Source organism: Globicephala melas, chromosome 16 (assembly GCF_963455315.2).
Source record: "Globicephala melas chromosome 16, mGloMel1.2, whole genome shotgun sequence".
NCBI lineage: Eukaryota > Metazoa > Chordata > Mammalia > Artiodactyla > Delphinidae > Globicephala > Globicephala melas.
Genome location: NC_083329.1, coordinates 13,124,018 through 13,141,434, shown reverse-complemented (window position 1 = coordinate 13,141,434; position 17,417 = coordinate 13,124,018). Strand labels below are relative to the sequence as shown.

At 45.5% G+C, this 17,417-nt stretch overlaps 1 protein-coding gene across 2 annotated transcripts in view; it reads right to left on the bottom strand.

Moving 5' to 3' along the window:
* Nucleotides 1–17,032, bottom strand: part of PDZD8 (PDZ domain containing 8) — a 193,814-nt gene extending 176,782 nt beyond the window's left edge. For both annotated transcript variants that reach the window (XM_030839356.2, XM_060286251.1), the window contains exons 1-2: nt 16,923–17,032; nt 5,557–5,662 (exon numbers count right to left, since the gene is read on the bottom strand). The gene's annotated coding sequence lies outside the window, so the exon portion shown is untranslated. The remainder of the gene's footprint in view (nt 1–5,556; nt 5,663–16,922) is intronic.
* Nucleotides 17,033–17,417: the final 385 nt, after the last annotated feature.

The following is a 17,417-nucleotide window of genomic DNA, read 5'->3' as shown; positions in this document are numbered from 1 at the left end:
AAGTTATCCAACCTCCCACCGAGTGTGTATTTCTTTAAAAAAGAAACCATTGACACTCTAGACCATTTAAGACTCCTCGTATCTGATACCTGGGTGTCAAGGGAAGTGGCTGTACAACTTGGGGGCTTTAAAATTGGAAAGAAACTCTGGGCTGCAGTGAGAGGCCCCAATGGGACATGGGTTCAGAGAAATAAGGTAGTCTTCTGAGAGTTAACCTATAAAACAAATATACTAGTTCAAAGCAGAGAGGAGCAAACATTTTGTTTCACCTGATTCACAGTATTAACATATCCAAAAGAGAATATGGTCATCGGAAGTGTGTGTGTTTGTGTGTGTGTGTCAATGTATGTGCATATATGTGTTGCTGTGCGTGGTTGTATGTATGTGGGTGCATGTGAGTGTGAGCATGTGCGTGGGTGCATGAATGTGTGTGATTGTGCATGATCATGTGTATGTGTGTGTGAGAGTGTGTGTGTGTACGCGTATACAGCTAGGGAGACCCAGGGAAGAGACAGCAAGACTTAGCAAAGCCAAGCAGTGTGTTCTTGCCTTTCCCCAGTGGAAAGAGGGCTCCTGGGCCAGGAACTCGAGTGCCTGGGTGCTGAAGGTCTGTCCATTTAGGGGGATAGGTACATCGCAGGCATCAAGTTGTATAGTGTGATGCCTCTGTGATTAATATCACCCCCATCATCCAATGTTCCACTGCCCACCATCAGATTCCAAACTCGCTCAGCCACTGACTGTCATATGGCTTCCCAGGAGCTCTCCCCCCAAGGAGGAAATGTGCCCATGAGCAGAAGTGCGGACCCAGGCCATGGGGGTAATGGCTAAGAGCCAGGACTGGGGTCAGCCTGCCTAGGCACGAATCCCAGTTCCTCTCCTCACTAGCTGGTATCCTCTGGAAAGTTACCTAACCCCTCTGAGCTTCAGTTTCCTCATCTTTGAAGTGGATTTAACAACAGTACCTGCCACATGGGCTGTTGTGAGGATTAATGAGATGATGCATGCAACGTGCTTAGCACAACGGCGAGGACATCCCAGGCTTTTAAAACAGCGTAAGCGACCATCATCATAATCACAAATATTAGAGTAAATAAGCACATCAGCCACGTGCCCTTGAGAAATGGATCCATTCCCAGGGGCTAGCTGTGCAGTAAGTTTCATGAGGACACAAGCTGCTTCTTCATCTCTGGACCCTCAGTGCTAACCACTGTGTCTGGGGTAACAGAGGCTCGCTCAGTGTTTGTTGAAGCAATGAATGAATAAGTGAGTTAGTGGGTGGCAAGTCAAGTTTGGGGGCCCATAGGTCCAGGGCTGTAGGAAATTCACAAAGGTGACATTGCCCTACACACCTGTGCTTGGTGACCAGCCTCTTTCACCTACCCCTGCACATTGCTCACTCCTGGGGGAGAGCAGGGCGGTGTGCAGGAGCTCCTGATGCACCTGGGGACAGCTGACCCCAACCTACCCCTGCACATTGCTTACTCCTGGGGGAGAGCAGGGCGGTGTGCAGGAGCTCCTGATGCAGCCACTTGGCCACCAGGCCAAGTCTTGGCTCATTTCCCCAAACTTCCCAGGCTGCTGAATTGGGCCATCTACACCTGCTTTTGCTTTATAGTCGTCTGCAGGGAAGCGGGAGCGGTGCTGAGCCAAGGCAGCACCCTCCCATGCCTTGTTATTTATTCTCAGTGTGTTCCATGGACCGGCAAATCACCCTCAGCTAGGAGCCTGTTAGAAGTGCAAGCTCTCAGGCCAGACCTATGGACTCAGAACCTGCATTTCAACAAGATCCACAGGGGCTGTGCGTGCACATTAAAGTGTGAAAGCACTGCTTTAGGGCAACTGCCACAGAGAACCTACAGTTTGGTCACTTCTGGAAGAGAGGCCAGCTTGTAGGAGCTGCTATTTCTCCCACACTCCAGAAAGCGCTCCCAGGGTCTGACCAAAAGGACGAGGCTGCACGGGTCACGCGCTCTGCGCTTGCTCCTTCCTGCCGGAGTATCTCCCCTCTTCTTTTCTGAAACTCTTACGCTGCTCAACAGCCCTGCCTTTCCTCATGCTTATAATGTGTTTGCTGATGGAATCGTATTTGTTTCCTTGAAAAGTGTGTTTTTAATTCAAGGGAGTTGTTAATGCAAGCTGTACTGCTGTGAGTTTTATCACCCCTCTGTGGTACCACCCCAGGCCCTGGCGTGCACCCTCTGGAACTTGAGGAGAAAACACGATGTTCAGACTCCCAGACAATCTCCCCCCTCCCCGCATCTTCCCCCATCCGCCCAGCTGTGCAGACCTGGCACCCGGGAACGCCCTCCCTTAACTCTCCCCCCTCTAACCTGCTCAGGAGAGAATACAAACATATGTCAACGACAACACAGTAAAATCCAGTGTAGCCCAAGAGCTCCTAAATCTTCCCAACTGCTGTCTCCACTTCCTCTAACTTTATATCCTAGCATGCCTGAGCTGACCCGCCCTCCCGGCTCCAGCTCCAGCAGCTGCAGTCAAGCATCTGCTCATTCCAACTGCTTTGGGAAATGCCGGGGCTCCAGGTACCAGCCTCCTCCTGGCTGCACCTTCCAGAGTTGGGTACAGCTAAGGAGAGGGGGCCAAAGGCGGTTGGAGGAATAGAAAACGGAACCCAGAACTCTCCCAAGTCCAAATCTTGCAAAGGCTCCTTCGGCTTTGCACATGGAAAACCAAACAACCAACCAACCAGGGAATAAATTCAGTGAATCAGACACAGGAACCCCAAGGCAGAACACAGGACGACTCCTGGTGGGGAAGCTTGTGGCAAAGAGGTGGTATCTCTTTCCTAAGCAGCTCTATGCTATATTTGGGAATCCAAAAGAAAGGCCTAGAATTTTCCTTGAGCAGCTAGAAATTAGGCTTCTGTCCTCAGGTTCAAGATGAAAATAGTGGTTGGAATTCTGGTGTCGACTTTACCAAAAAAGGGGGAATGCAGAGGCTCCTTGGAGGTGACACCACATCCTCCTTGGCTCCTGTGGCCCCAGCGTTTGCAAAGGGCTTCATGAGACAAAGGCTCTGCGGGGTCCACTCCCTCCTCTTAGGTGCAAAGAGGCCAGTGCTTTGCCTCCAAACCTATTCTACTTAGGGGCAGAAGCTTCCAGTTTGGGTGGGAGAAGGAAAGTCATTTAACAATTCATTTCTAAATGAAGAATTGATCATTTTTAAAGTGCCCTGCTCTTTGACCAACTGACCCTATAAAAAGACAAAGCATGATCATTTCCGTTCCACTGCTGACTCCCCAAAGCAGGATCAATGAGTTCAGGGTCTATCAGGAGGCAGAGGGCATGCTCAAATAGGAAAATTTAAGGTCTCCTTAAAAAAAAAAGACTATTTACAAAGGTGCAGGCAGGGTATAGGGAAACCAAGGGGGACAGTGGAGGGGGCTGAGGCTAGTCACTGACCGGGCTCTTACCCCCTCCCCCGGCCTGAAGGGGTGAGGGAAGAGTGCATTATGGAAACCTGGAAGGAGACCGTCAAGTGGGGAGGGTCGCTGAGAGGAGCTTCACCCAGGGGTGCAGCCGGTCGGAGCAAATCTGCAAGAAGGCAGCCAGAAGCAGAGCTATTCCAGCTTCACTGTCCTCCTTGCCTTCGGTCTTCTGCTGAGCCCTCACCCTGCCCTGCTGTTGACGCAACCTGACCTGGAGCCAGAGGCGAAGGGGCCTAGTCAGGGAGTTCAGACGGGGGGGTCTCACCAGGCCGAGAGCGGGGCGAGGAGGGTACAGGGAGATCGTGGAGGTGCCAAGAGGAGCTACCCGGCACGGGAGGTATTCTTGTGCTGTCATCATCCTGCGCTGGCTGGTTATCTAATCTGCTGAACCAGCTTGTAAACTGGACACAGAGATTGCACCTTACCTCACACCCCCTTACCACCCATGGCCCTGGGTCTCTCCTGCACGCGTAGGTACTCAGTAAGTACGTGGGTGTGTGTTCATGCGCCTACGTGCCTACGTGCACATCAGCCAGGATAGGCTAGGTTATGTGGCAGTAACAACCACCTCAGCAGCTGTACACAGTGAATGCTTTCTATGCACGCTACCAGTCCATTACAGGTCAGCAAGGGGTGCTCTGCATGTCACAGCTACTTTGGGACCCAGAATGGCTTCATCTTGACACCCACATCCACAACCATGACAGAAGAGGGAAGAAGATGGAATGAATTACATGCCGGCCTGGACTTTCTGCCCGAAGTGTCACTTTTGCACACATTTCATTGGCCAAAGCAAGACTCACAGCCATACCTAACTCTGCAAGTGGGGAAGCAGAATCCCAACATGCTCAGCCAGCAGAGAGCCAGAATTATTTTGCGAACGGTCTCCACAGTGGGCGAGGGTGGTCTCCACTGGGGAGCTCTGGAGGAGCAATCGATGCTGTTGAATTTAACTGAACAGGGTCAATAAAAATTAAATGACTAGACACATCTATGCCTTTTGACCTATTCGGTTCAAATCAGTCAAGGCAGCACCAGCAACAAAACGTCAGGAATCAGGCGCTCAGGAATTAAGGAAATGGAATGACTTTCTAAATGGACAGACTGGTTTATATTACAGTATTCGATTTCTGGCTGGTTTCAACATAAGCTGTTCTGTTTGCTATGAATTGTTACTGGGATATGGATTCTTGCTTCCCTCCCCCAGCAGGTTATACCATTATTTTCTAGATTCTCATGTCCTTGGCTGTCCTTTTAAGACTCTGACAAGTCGACGTAGATATGCTTGTTGATCCTGATGCCTCCTTTGGCTCAGCTGCAAGGAGAATGTAACTGCTGCCACACTCGTCCCCCCCGTGTGTGGGGTGTCCCCCAGCAATGGGAGATACCACGTGCCACCCCCAAGCATCAGGTTACACACTTGCCCAATCCTGGGCCTCCAGGAAATCCCTGGACCTGATAGCAAGTCAGTTCACTTCAAAAGTAGGAAAGGGTGAAAAAAATTTCCAGGTCTAGGCAATTTCTTTGTGGATGCAAATATTTAAAACAATTTAAACCAAGTTCTCAGTATTGTTTTCTTAAGTAGAAAAGCATATTCACTCATCTTCAGAAACTGTCCACACTTAAGAACTGTTTGTGTGGTGACCCTGGCCACCTGAGGTTACTACCATCGAATTGTCTAGTCTACTCAGCTTCTCAAAGAAATTGCCTTCAAAAAACATGAAGAGACTGTGACTAAAGGTGTAAAAGATAATTATATTTTAAAAAGACAGTATCTCCTCTCCGTTCCCTCTTATTTCTTTTGTAATCTTTTGCACACCATGAATCTTGAAAGCAAACGCCAATACTGCTTCCTCAAAGTAAACTGTCAAAAGAATTTTAAAGGCTGGATTTAGGTAGATGAATGTTCAATTTCCAATGGCAAACTAGATCTTTTGGGATGAATATTAATTCACAAGACCTCTAGGGGCCTCTTGGGGGGAGGGGTGAGAAAAGAAGCGTGAAATTGACCCTTGTGACTCAAAGTGGTCGTGGTCTTCGTGATAAAGTTACTGTGGCAGCAATCTCAGAAGCTTACAAAAGTGGATTGCCAGCAGGGTCCTTACCTGTCTCCCTGGCGGGTTGGGGTCAGTTCAGCTCTGGGACCTTCTACAGGGTCTTTTTGTGGCCTCTCATCTTCAGTTTTTTCAGCAATTCAGATTCTGATGTGACCTGCCAGAGAGGGAGTGAGAATGATCAGAAAGAGTAGTTTCCACTTTTATAATTCCTTTACCTGATTATAAAAGTAGTACACGCTCATTGCAGAGAATTTGGAAAATATGAAAAACAAACAACAAAAAGGGCACCCACATTTACCTACTCAGCGATAATCATCATCAATGTTCTGATGCCTCTCTCCCCCTTTTTAACTTTCAGCATTCTATTTTTATTGGTTTTTACATCTTTATTGGAGTATAATTTCTTTACAATGGTGTGTTCGTTTCTGCTGTATAACAAAGTGAATCAGTTATACATATACATATGTTCCCATCTCTCTTCCTCTTGGGTCTCCCTCCCTCCCACCCTCCCTATCCCACCCCTCTAGGTGGTCACAAAGCACCGAGCTGATCTCCCTGTGCTATACGGCTGCTTCCCACTAGCTATCTATTTTACGTTTGGTAGTGGATATATGTCCATGCCACTCTCTCGCTTTGTCACAGCTTACCCTTCCCCCTCCCCATATCCTCAAGTCCATTCTCTAGTAGGTATGTGTCTTTATTCCTGTTTTACCCCTAGGTTCTTCATGACATTTTTTTTTCTCTTAAATTCCACACATATGTGTTAGCATACAGTATTTGTCTTTCTCTTTCTGACTTACTTCACTCTGTACGACAGACTCTAGGTCCATCCACCTCATTACCAATAGCTCAATTTCGTTTCTTTTTATGGCTGAGTAATATTCCATTGTATACATGTGCCACATCTTCTTTATCCATTCATCCAATGATGGACACTTAGGTTGTTTCCATCTCCGGGCTATTGTAAATAGAGCTGCAATGAACATTTTGGTACATGACTCTTTTTGAATTATGGTTTTCTCAGGGTATATAGCATTCTCTTTATTGATTTTTAAGTTAAATATTTCCATCATTCATTCATCCTTATTTTTTGAGCACAAACTATTGTCCTGTTCTCAGCATTAGCAAAATAATGGTAGGATAAATGGAAAAAAGTCTGTTCTCATGGAGGTAAAATGTTATCAGAGACAATTATTAAAATCTAAGGAGCAGAAAGACAACGGGAAAATCTCCAAACACTTGGAAATTAAGTAGCACACTTCTAAACAATTCATGAGTCAAAGAGGAAATCTCAAAGGAAATTTAAAAAATACATAGAACTTAGATGAAAATTAAGATATAACATCAAAATATGTGATGTGCAGCTAAAGCAGAACTGGGAGCGAAATGTATAGCACTAAATGCTTACTACATTAGAAAAGAAGAAACGTCTCAAACAAAAAATCTATGTTCTTACTTCAAGAAGATAGGAAAAGAAGAACAAAATTAGACCCAAAGTAAACAGAAGGAAATATTAAAGGTTGGAACAAAAATCATTGAAATTAAAAGGAAAACAATAGAGAAAAATCAATGAAACAAAAAGTTGGTTCTTTAAAGACATGAATAAAATTCATAAACATCTGGCAAGACTGACAAAGATAAAAAGAAGACACCAGATCAATACAAGAAATAAGACAAGGGTCACGGGCTGCCCTGGTGGCGCAGTGGTTGAGAGTCCGCCTGCTGATGCAGGGGACATGGGTTTGTGCCCTGGTCCGGGAAGATCCCACATGCCGCGGAGCGGCTGGGCCCGTGAGCCATGGCCGCTTAGCCTGCGTGTCCAGAGCCTGTGCTGCGCAACGGGAGAGGCCACAACAGTGAGAGGCCCACGTACCGCAAAAAAAAAAAAAAAAAAAGACAAGGGTCACTACAGAAACTGCAGCCATTAAAAAGGTATTAAGCAAATACATTGAACAAATTTATGTTCATAAATTTGACAACTTAAAAGAAGTGTATCAATTCCTCAAATACCACAAACCACCAAAGCTCAACCAAGATAAAAATAATCGGAATAGCCCTATAACCATTAAAGACATTGAGTTTGTAATTTTAAAAGCTTCTGAAAGAGAAATCTTCAGTTCTACACTGGAGAATTCTTCCAAACATTTAAAGAAGCAGCATAAAATTTATATCATCTTTTCCAGAAAACAGAAGAGAGAGTACTTTCCAACTCATTTTATGAAGTTGTATTACCCTGTTATACCAAAACCAGACAAAGACAGTACAAGAAAAGAAAACCAGGAGACTTTAAGTTTCTGGTCTGGCACGTGTAGAGCTTAGAAGTCGCCACTGCATCCTAACAAAATAACACTGCATCCTGGCAGATATAGAGGTGAATAAACTGGAATACCAACAACTCTTCTTATATTCACCAGAGAAGTGAGGTCACAGGGCAAATTTCTGCTCCAAAAATTGGAGAAACAAACAGGAGGATACAGAAAGTCACAACTTAACAGAGCAGAAACCTCTGTGCAAACAAGTGCAGGGGTAGGAAAACTGGAACTGTAATTGACAAATATTTGGACCTCAGTGTGGACAAGTCTGTGAATTAAACTCTCCACCAGTTTAATTCACAGTCATAGGGGGTCCCTACATTTTTTTCTGAGGTTTATCTCCAGGGGATCCACCAGTGAATAATGAAGAAAAATCCCCTTGTGCTTCCAGCAGGGGGATAGAAAAAGGAACCATTTTGAAATATACCAGAGAATTCTGTTCTGAACAAGCTAGCCCTCAAGCAAAACTATTTACTAGAGACTAAACTATGGGGTTTGTATCAGAGCCTAATTGACCCAGGTGGAGAGAAATACTCAGCTCCAGCTTGCTTTAGCCTTCCAGGTGGAGGAAGGAAAATACCAACTTCAGCCCCCTTTAGCCATCCGGTCCCACCAAAGTTGGGGGAGAGGAACAGATGCATTGGTGAAGTTCACAGACCAGGGGCATGGACTCACCAAAACACTGAGACCTGATCATAGGACTAAAGAATGCTTCCCCTCCCCCCACGTCTTTCCACTACATTGTAAATGCCTCTTTAAGGCAGTTCCTTCTACCTAGTACATCATGTCTGGCTTTCAAGAAAAATTACAAGGTATACTAAAAAGCAAAAAGCACAGTTTGAAGAAACTGAACAAGCCTCAGAACCCGAGTCAGATATGGCAGGAATGTTTAAATTATCAGACCAGGAATTTTTTAAAAACTATAATTAATATGCTAAGGGCTTTAGTAGAAAAAGTAAACAACATGTAAGAACAGATGGATCATACATGTGGGGAGATGGAAATTCTAAGAAAGAGTCAAAAAGAAATGCTGGAGATCAAAAACACTGTAACAGAAATGAAGAATGCCTTTGATGGGCTCATTAATAGGCTGGACATGGCTGAGGAGAGAATCTCTGAACCTGAGAATATCTCAATAGAAATTTCTAAAACTGAAAAGCAAAGAAAAATGAAGACTGGAAAAAGTGGAACAGAATATCCAAGAACTGTGGTACAACTAGGAAAGGTATAACATATATGTAATGGAAATACCAGAAGGAGAAGAAAGGGAGAAAGAAACAGAAACAATATTTGAAGTAACAATGACTAGGAATTTCTCCAAATTAATGTCAGACACCAAACCACAGATCCAGGAAGCTCAGAGAACATCAAGCAGGGTAAATGCCAAAACAAACATACAAATAAACAAAACCAAAAAACTACACCCAGGAATATCATATTAAAACTCCAGAAAATCAAAGACAAAGAAAAGAATCTTGAAAGAAGCAAGGGCGGGGTGACACTTTATTTATAGAGAAGCAAAGATAAGAATTATATCCAGCTTCTCCTCAGAGAACATGCAAGGAAAAAGAGGATGGAGTGAAGTATTTTAAAGTGTTGAGAGAAAACCCCCCCACCAATCTAGAATCATATACTCTGGGGATTACACTTCAAAACTGAGGGAGAAATAAAAACTTTCTCAGATAAACAAAAATTGAGGGAATTTGTTACCAGTAGACCTGCCTTTCAAGAAATGTCAAAAGTTCTTCAGGAGAGAAGAAAAATTATATCGATCAGAAACTCAGATCTATATGAAGAAAGGAAGACCACTGGAGAAGGAATAAGTGAAGGTAAAATAAAAACTTAATTTTTCTTATTCTTAATTGGTCTATGGAACAGATATAGTTTGTTCAAAATACTAGTAAGAATGTATTAGATTATATATCTAAGGATATATAACTAATACCCACACACGTACACTTAAGTATGCTTATATATAAGCAAATTGAATGATGGCGATGATATAAGGAACGGGAGGGAAGAACTAGGATTTTTTTTGTTCTTTTATTATTATATGTTATTTTCGTTGTTATTATAAGGTACCTGCAACTCCTTGTGAAGTGGTATAGTGTTTGAAAATAGAGAACTTGAAGTAGTTGTAAATGTATATTGCAAACTTAAGAGCAACCACTAAGAAGAGTTATTTTTTAAAAACTATAATTGATATGCTAAGAAAGGAGAAAGTGAAATCATATAAAATGTTCAATTAAAGCCACAAAAGGCAGAAAAATTGTGGAAGACAAAAACAGAAACAAAGAACAAGGACAACAAATAGAAAACAGTAACATATATGGTATATACAGATATTAATTTAATTATATCAATAATCTCCTTAAACGTCAATGGTCTAAATATCCAAGTTAAAAGACAGAGATTGTCAGAATGGATTGGAAAAAAAAAAGGACCAAACTGTATGTTGTCTGCAAGAAACCCACTTGAAATATAAAGATTACATATGGATTAAAAGTAAAGGGAAGGAGAAAGATATACCATGCTAACATCAATCAAAGGAAGGGAAGAATACCTATGTTAATTTCAGACAGAGTAGACTTCAGAGCAGGGAAACTTATCAGGGATAAAGATGGGCATCACATAATGATAAAAGGGTCAATATTTCAAGAAGATATAACCATTTTTAATGTGTATATGCTTAATAACAGAGCATCAAAATATAAGAGGCAAAAACAGAACTGTAAGGAGAAAAAGAAGAATCCAATACTATAGTTGGAGACTTTTTTTTTTTTTTTGGCTGCATTGGGTCTTCGTTGCTGTGCGCAGGCTTTCTCTAGTTGTGACAAGCGGGGGCTACTCTTGGTTGTGGTGCGCGGGCTTCTCATTGTGATGGCTTCTCTTGTTGTGGAGCACGGGCATTAGGCGTGCGGGCTTCAGTAGTTGCAGCTTGTGGGCTCCAGAGCACAGGCTCAGTAGTTGTGGTGCACGGGCTTAGTTGCTCCGCAGCATGTGGGATCTTCCCGGACCAGGGCTAGAACCCGTGTCCCCTGCGTTGGCAGGCAGGTTCTTAACCACTGCACCACCAGGGAAGCCCTAGTTGAAGACTTTAACACCTCTCTATCAGAAATAGATCCAGCAGGCAGAAAATCAGTAAGGGCATAGTTGAAGTCAACAACACCTTCAGTCAATTGGATATAATTGACATTTATAGACTAGTTCATCCAATAACAGCAGAATACACATTCTTCTCAAGCTCACATGGAACATTCACCAAGATAGACCATATTCTGGGCCATAAAACACACTTTAACAAATTTAAAAGAAATGGAAATCATATAATGTCAGCTTTCAGATCACAGTGGAATTAAACTAGAAATTAACAACAGACAGATAGCTGGAAAATCCCCAAACACTTGGAGGTTAAACAGTACACTTGTAAATAACACATAGGTCAAGTAAGAAATCTTAAGAGAAATTTTAAAATATATTTTAAGTAAATGAAAATGCAATTTATCAAAATTTGTGGGATGCAGTGACAGCAGTGCTTAGAGGGAAATTTATAACATTGAATACGTGTATTAGAAAAGAAATATCTAAAATCAATAATTTTAGCTTTCACATTAGAAAACTAGAAGAAGAAGAGCAAATCAACATAGGAGAAAACCCAGATGACCTTGTGTATGGCTATGACTTTTTAGATACAATACCAAAGGCACCATCCATGAAGTAATAATTGATAAACTTGACTTCGGTAAAATTAAAAACTTCTGCTCGATGGAAGGCAATGGCAAGAGAATGAGCAGAAAATATTTGAAAAAGACACATTTGATAAAGGACTGTTATCTGAAATATGCAAAGAACTCTTAACACTCAACAATAAGAAAACAATCTAATTTAAAAATTGGCAAAAGATCTGAACAGACCTCGCCAAAGAAGATATACAGATGACAAAAAATGTATGCAACTATGCTCCACATCATATGTCATCACAGAAATGCAAATTAAAACAATGAGATACCACTACATGCCTATTGAAATGGCCAAAATCCAAAGCACTGACAATGTACACAAAATAACTTGCATACAGATGTTTACAGCTGCTTTATTCATGACTGCCCAAACTTGGAAACAACCAAGATATCCTTGAGCAGGTAAATGAATAAATAATATTCCAGACAATGGAATATTTTCGGTGTGAAAAGGAACTATTTTTCTCTGTGTTTACTGATGAATCCCAAGTGCCTAGAACTATGCCTGGCACACAGTTCCTGCTTGATAAATATTTTTTGATTGCATGAAATACACTTCACTCTTTAGCCCTGCCAGCCAAGCAGATCATGTCATACTAGGATTGCCCAGCAGATGGCGGCCAATGAACGCTAGAGACAGCTAGCGTCTCTAGCTGGGAGCCTACACTCTGAACTCAAGGTTCCTCCCAATTAAGTTCAAGATAATGACCCAGCAGACAAAATCAAGTCCAACTTACTCCTAACACAGACTTGTGTTCATGAGAAAGACGTTGTATGTAGGAGGTGAGCTGCTGAGCTCAGAAAGCCTTTATCTATTATCGGAGGTTGTTTACCCACAATTCAGGGATAAAAAAATGAAAACAGCTGTTGAGAAGAACGGAGGTCAGAGTCCTCCCACGGTGGGAAAAAGCAGGGAAGAAAGCCTGCGGTCATGGATCTGCATCAGTCCTCCAGAGGATGGAAAAGTGACACTTGACCACTATACCACCAAACAACAGAAATAACACTAAAAACTAACACTTCTTCCTCTGAACATGCCAGAAGACGCTCTGTTACAAGAACCTTGAGTCTCCCGCTGCAATATTGTCCTCTGGGCCCCTGCCAAGCTGCGCTCTTCCTGGGTGCTTCTGTTACCCATGCAATCAGGGAATTGAGTTGCAGTGGTAACAAACCCTTCAAAAGCCAAGTTCAAGGTGACCCTGCCTTGGATCAAATTCGGCTGTTAGAGTGTGTCAGGTTAGGAGGAGGCTCCAAGGCAGATACTGCTTGCGAATCTGAGTCTGCTGACCCAGAACTACCCAAGCCAGCTGGTCAACCTGCTCACTACTACGCTGACAACAAGAGCCAGCATCTATCGGGCGCTTCCTGTGTGCCAGGCGTGTGCTGAGTGCATCACCTGCATTCTCTCAGTGATCCTCAGAGCAACTCTCCCAAGTCCACGCTGTTCTCTTCCCCACCTCACAGAGGACACAAGAGACATGTTACTTTGCCCCAGGACCCAGCAAGTTGCTCTCAAGCTCACTCTCAACCCCTGGGAGGGAGGAATCTGTTGAGATGCACCACGGACCCTGACGTACCTCAGAGAACATTTAATCCAGCCCCTTCTCTTCAGATGGAGAAAGTGAGGACCAGAGTGGGGAAGGAACTGGTCCAGGTTCACTCAGGGAACCCACAAGCCTGCACAAGCACCACTAAGAACTATCCTGTACCTTAACATTCTTGGCTAGGTCATCCTCATCCCTGAGTCACAGGATTTTATTGAATGTCCCCCAGACGCCCAATGTGCTTCAGTCCTGCTGGCACTAAGCACTTCTGTGTAAGATCATGTCACAACAACAATACTCTCGTTTTAGGAGTTTCATCAGGTGGTAGACTCTCCAGCCAGCAGCACCCTCAGAACGTAAACTCTGGCTTCTGCAGCTGGTGTCCTTGGCCAAGCCACTCACCTCATCTGGTTTGTTCACTGGTAAAAGGGGGATAGCAGTGTTCATGGAAGGGTGTTATATTCTAGGCCAGTGTTGTCCAACGCAAGTATAATGTGAGCCACAAGTGCAAGCCAGTAGTCACGTTAAACAAAGGTAAAGAAAACAGGAGAGCCAAAGCACTTGACATGCACACATCACTATTAATCTTCATAATTTGTTTCATTTAACCCAAGATATACAAAATATTATCAATATCTAATATGCAATTTATTTTGCAATGTACATACTTGTATACAGTGGATTACAAGGAGATACTTCATGTTTGATTTCATACCAAGACTTCAAAAATCTGGTGTGTGTTTTGTGCTTATGGCCCATCTCCACTTGGACTAACCATGTTTTAGATGCTCACCAGCCGCACGTGGCAAGTGGCTGCTGCGTTGGACAGCAGTGCTCTCGGCCTTGAGGGATGTTCTGAGCACACGGCTCCATGTTTTCAGAGTCTGTATTCATACCTTGTCTGCTGCAGAGCATCTTCACCTGCAGAGGATTGCTGGGCCCTGACAGGTCTGGGGGGGTCTGTCTTTAGGCTCAGCAGTGGGAGGTGATAAATCCCCAGCCCCTCCCTGCTCAGGTCACTGGGTACCTTTGAAAACCTTCCTTTCCCAGATCCATTTCCTTCAGTGTCACAAGCAGCACTTCTGTGTTCTCTGCAAAAATCCTTGTCTATTTTGTCCTTGGTTTGGCAGGAGTGTTCATAATGACTGCACAACAGACTGAGCTCCGATGAGGATGAAGCGTGGAGAGGAGAGTGAAGCGACAGGACAGTTGGAGGAACTGTGTCCTCTCCGCCTGGTGGGACCCTGGGGCCCAGGACTCCGGTCACCTGGACGCTGTCCCTGCTCTCAGGCTCAGAACTTCACCTGGCCACACCCAGTTCAACTCCGTGGCCTGCCCTGGAACCCCCTCGATACCAGGACGCTCCACCTCTGTGTCCAGGACTCACATTTGCTGATTCCCCGGTGCCAGGGCAGTGATTGTGCAAGGGCTGTGCTCAGAGAAACACAGAGTGGCTCAAGCCCGGCTTCACCCTCAGGCGGCTGGGAGGGGGGATGGGAGCCCTCATCTGCCTGGGTCTCCCAGACAGCAGCAGCCACTGGGGTTCAGGGAGAGGGCCGGGGCGGGATGGCCAATGAAGACAAGGACGGACTCATGAGCCGGGCTGAGACAGATTGGGAAATGTTGGTGGGGCAGCTTAGACACAGGGGCCTGAGCTCTCCAGAGGCTCTGAGGGTAGTAGGGACCCACCTACTCTCCCTTCACCCCCAGCTCCCAGATAGTTCCTTACTTTCTTCTGGAAGGCAGTGGTTGAGGGCCAGGGCTCTGCCTTCACTTGGCCTGGGTTCAAACTCTGACTGTGCCACCTGCTGTGTGATTTCAGCAAGTTACCCAACCTCTCTTAGCATCAACATCCTCATCTGTAAGGGCGATAATAGCTCCTTCCTAAATTGGGCCGAGGAATGAATGCGGGGTGTAAGAGAGGTGCTTTTCACTACCTGGCCCCTTGTAACATTCACATTATACCAGGAGTGTGTATTATGGCTTCTCTTCTTTTTGAGCATGCAGTACTTTTTGAATAAAAAATAAAACTAATTAAAATATCCTCCCCTCTCCCCACCAATTACAAAGGCATGCATGGTCATTGTAGAAAATTTCCAAATTTTGAAGGAAGGCATGAAAATACTGTGTCGTTTCATTGCCGGACGTTTGAAGACCTGCGGTCCCTATACCTGGAGAGATGATTTGCTCCTAAATTCATCTTCTATGTGTCACCATTTAAGCATCGGTTAGGATTTAGTTGGGGCAAAAGGAAAACACCAAAGGGGCTACTAGCGTATATGAATGAACTTACATGCACCCAATAATCAAAGCATCACACACACACCCACCAGCAAACACAAACAACCGAAGGGTTACACTGCACCCCGACATACCAACAGCTGAAGGGTTGCCTCCCAGACCCCCCCAGTCATATTCCACACCCACAAACACACATATCCCAACCACCAAAGCTCTTACGCACGTGTAACCAACAAGCAACATGCTTCACACATACACCAAGAGTTTTTACCCACCCCCATCCAACCAAAGGGCTTCACACGCACACACCCCCCTCAATAATCAAAGAGCTTCACACACCCTTTCAATGATCAAAGCACCTCATTTACACACACCAATAACCAAAGAGCTTCACACACATACACACTCCAACAACCAAAAGGTTCACACACCCGCTCACACCTGCCCCACGACCAAGCACTTTACACACACAGCCCCCGAAAGAGTTTTACTCTCCCACCCAAGGTGCTTCGTGCACACCCCCCAGCAGCAAAATGCTTTACTGCTACGCGCAACAGCCAAAGCTCTCCATAGAGACACCTGCGCAAAAGAAAACCCCGAAGCACTTCGATTTGTCTGCCGCAGCAGCGGGTACTTGAACACCAAGCCGTTCAACTGCGACTTTCTTTTCAGATTAATGAGCAAAGAAAGATTGGAGGAGGGAGGGGGGGAGAATGGCGGGAGAGAGCAATTACACCCAAATCTTTTCTCTGTTGATTAGGTATTCCTTCCCCAGCCTGCTTTGGCTCCAGCTAAATCTTTTTCTAATGAGATGTGGCTTATCCAGATCAGGGCGCTGAGAAAAAAGTTGCAATTAACTTTAGGAAGAAAAGGAGTGAGTGGTAGAGAGAAGGAAGGGGGGAGGGGCGGGAGACGGTGAGTGGCGGCAGGGAAAGGGGCCGGCTGGCAGGCCAGGAAGGGCCGGGGGACCCGGCTCTCCCGCGGGGCAAAGTGGCGCAGGGCCCAACCTCGTTTGGACCATCGGCTCCTTCGAGTCCAGAGTCTAGGGACAGTCACCTGTGACCCCCTATGCCTGCTGGGTCGGCCTCTCTGCCGCTCCAGGCTCAAGCCCAGCGTTGGGAGTGCTGGGTCTCCTCGGGTCAGGGGCCTTCCTGACTCAGCACACCTGACACCTGGCACGGATGCTGGGGGAGAAGGGCCCTCTCCGCTGCATCTCTTTCACACCTGAGCTCTACCTTCTGCAGGCTGACTCCTGCAAAGACACGGGGCCTCGGCCACATGCCAGGAACCTCCGTGACCCCCAGGTGTCCAGTCGGCACGAACTCTTTTCTCCAGACTGCTGGGTCCAGCTCTCCCCTGGCAGCCAGAAGAATCAGTCCTGGACTGGTCTGGGATCAAGCTGGGGTCTCTCAAGCTGGGGTCTCCCGAACTCGCCTCACTGTTCCCACCTGGGAGGGGGTCCCAAGCTGTTTTCGTGTGAGCCACTGAGAAGGGTGGAGAGCGTACGGGACTGAAAGGGACGTTTCATGTGGAAATGGTGAAAATGCCTCAAGCTCCTAGAAGCAACACAGATTTACCTTCATTTGCTTCTCTGTCGATAGCATCAAGCTTGACCAAGCTACAACCGCGGAACAGGAACTTCCTCTCCCTGGCTCTCAGTTTCTTCTTCCGTTAGAAAACGTAAGGGCGGGAGGGATGGGCATCGGCGCTCCAGGGCGTCTCCAATCCTGGTGCCCTGAGATCCCGCGAGAGGAGCAGACGCAGACGCACGCTCGAGATCTCGGGAGATGCGGAGACACAGACTCCGGAAGTCTCGAGGGGTGTTCGTAGACGGTTCGCGCCCCGCACGCTCTGCCGTGTGCACCTACAGGACGCTTCCACATTCCTGCAGTTCTTATCCAAGCGGAGACTAGGTTTTGCCCTGTTTGGCAATAAATATCCAGCACTGCCTGACCACAGCACGACCTTTCCCCGTGCCGTGCACCTCCCAGTACAAATTAGAAAGGATTTGTATTGTACTGCTGGAGACTCAGTGAATCTGGGACCTCTGAATCTTGCCTCACCTGACGACC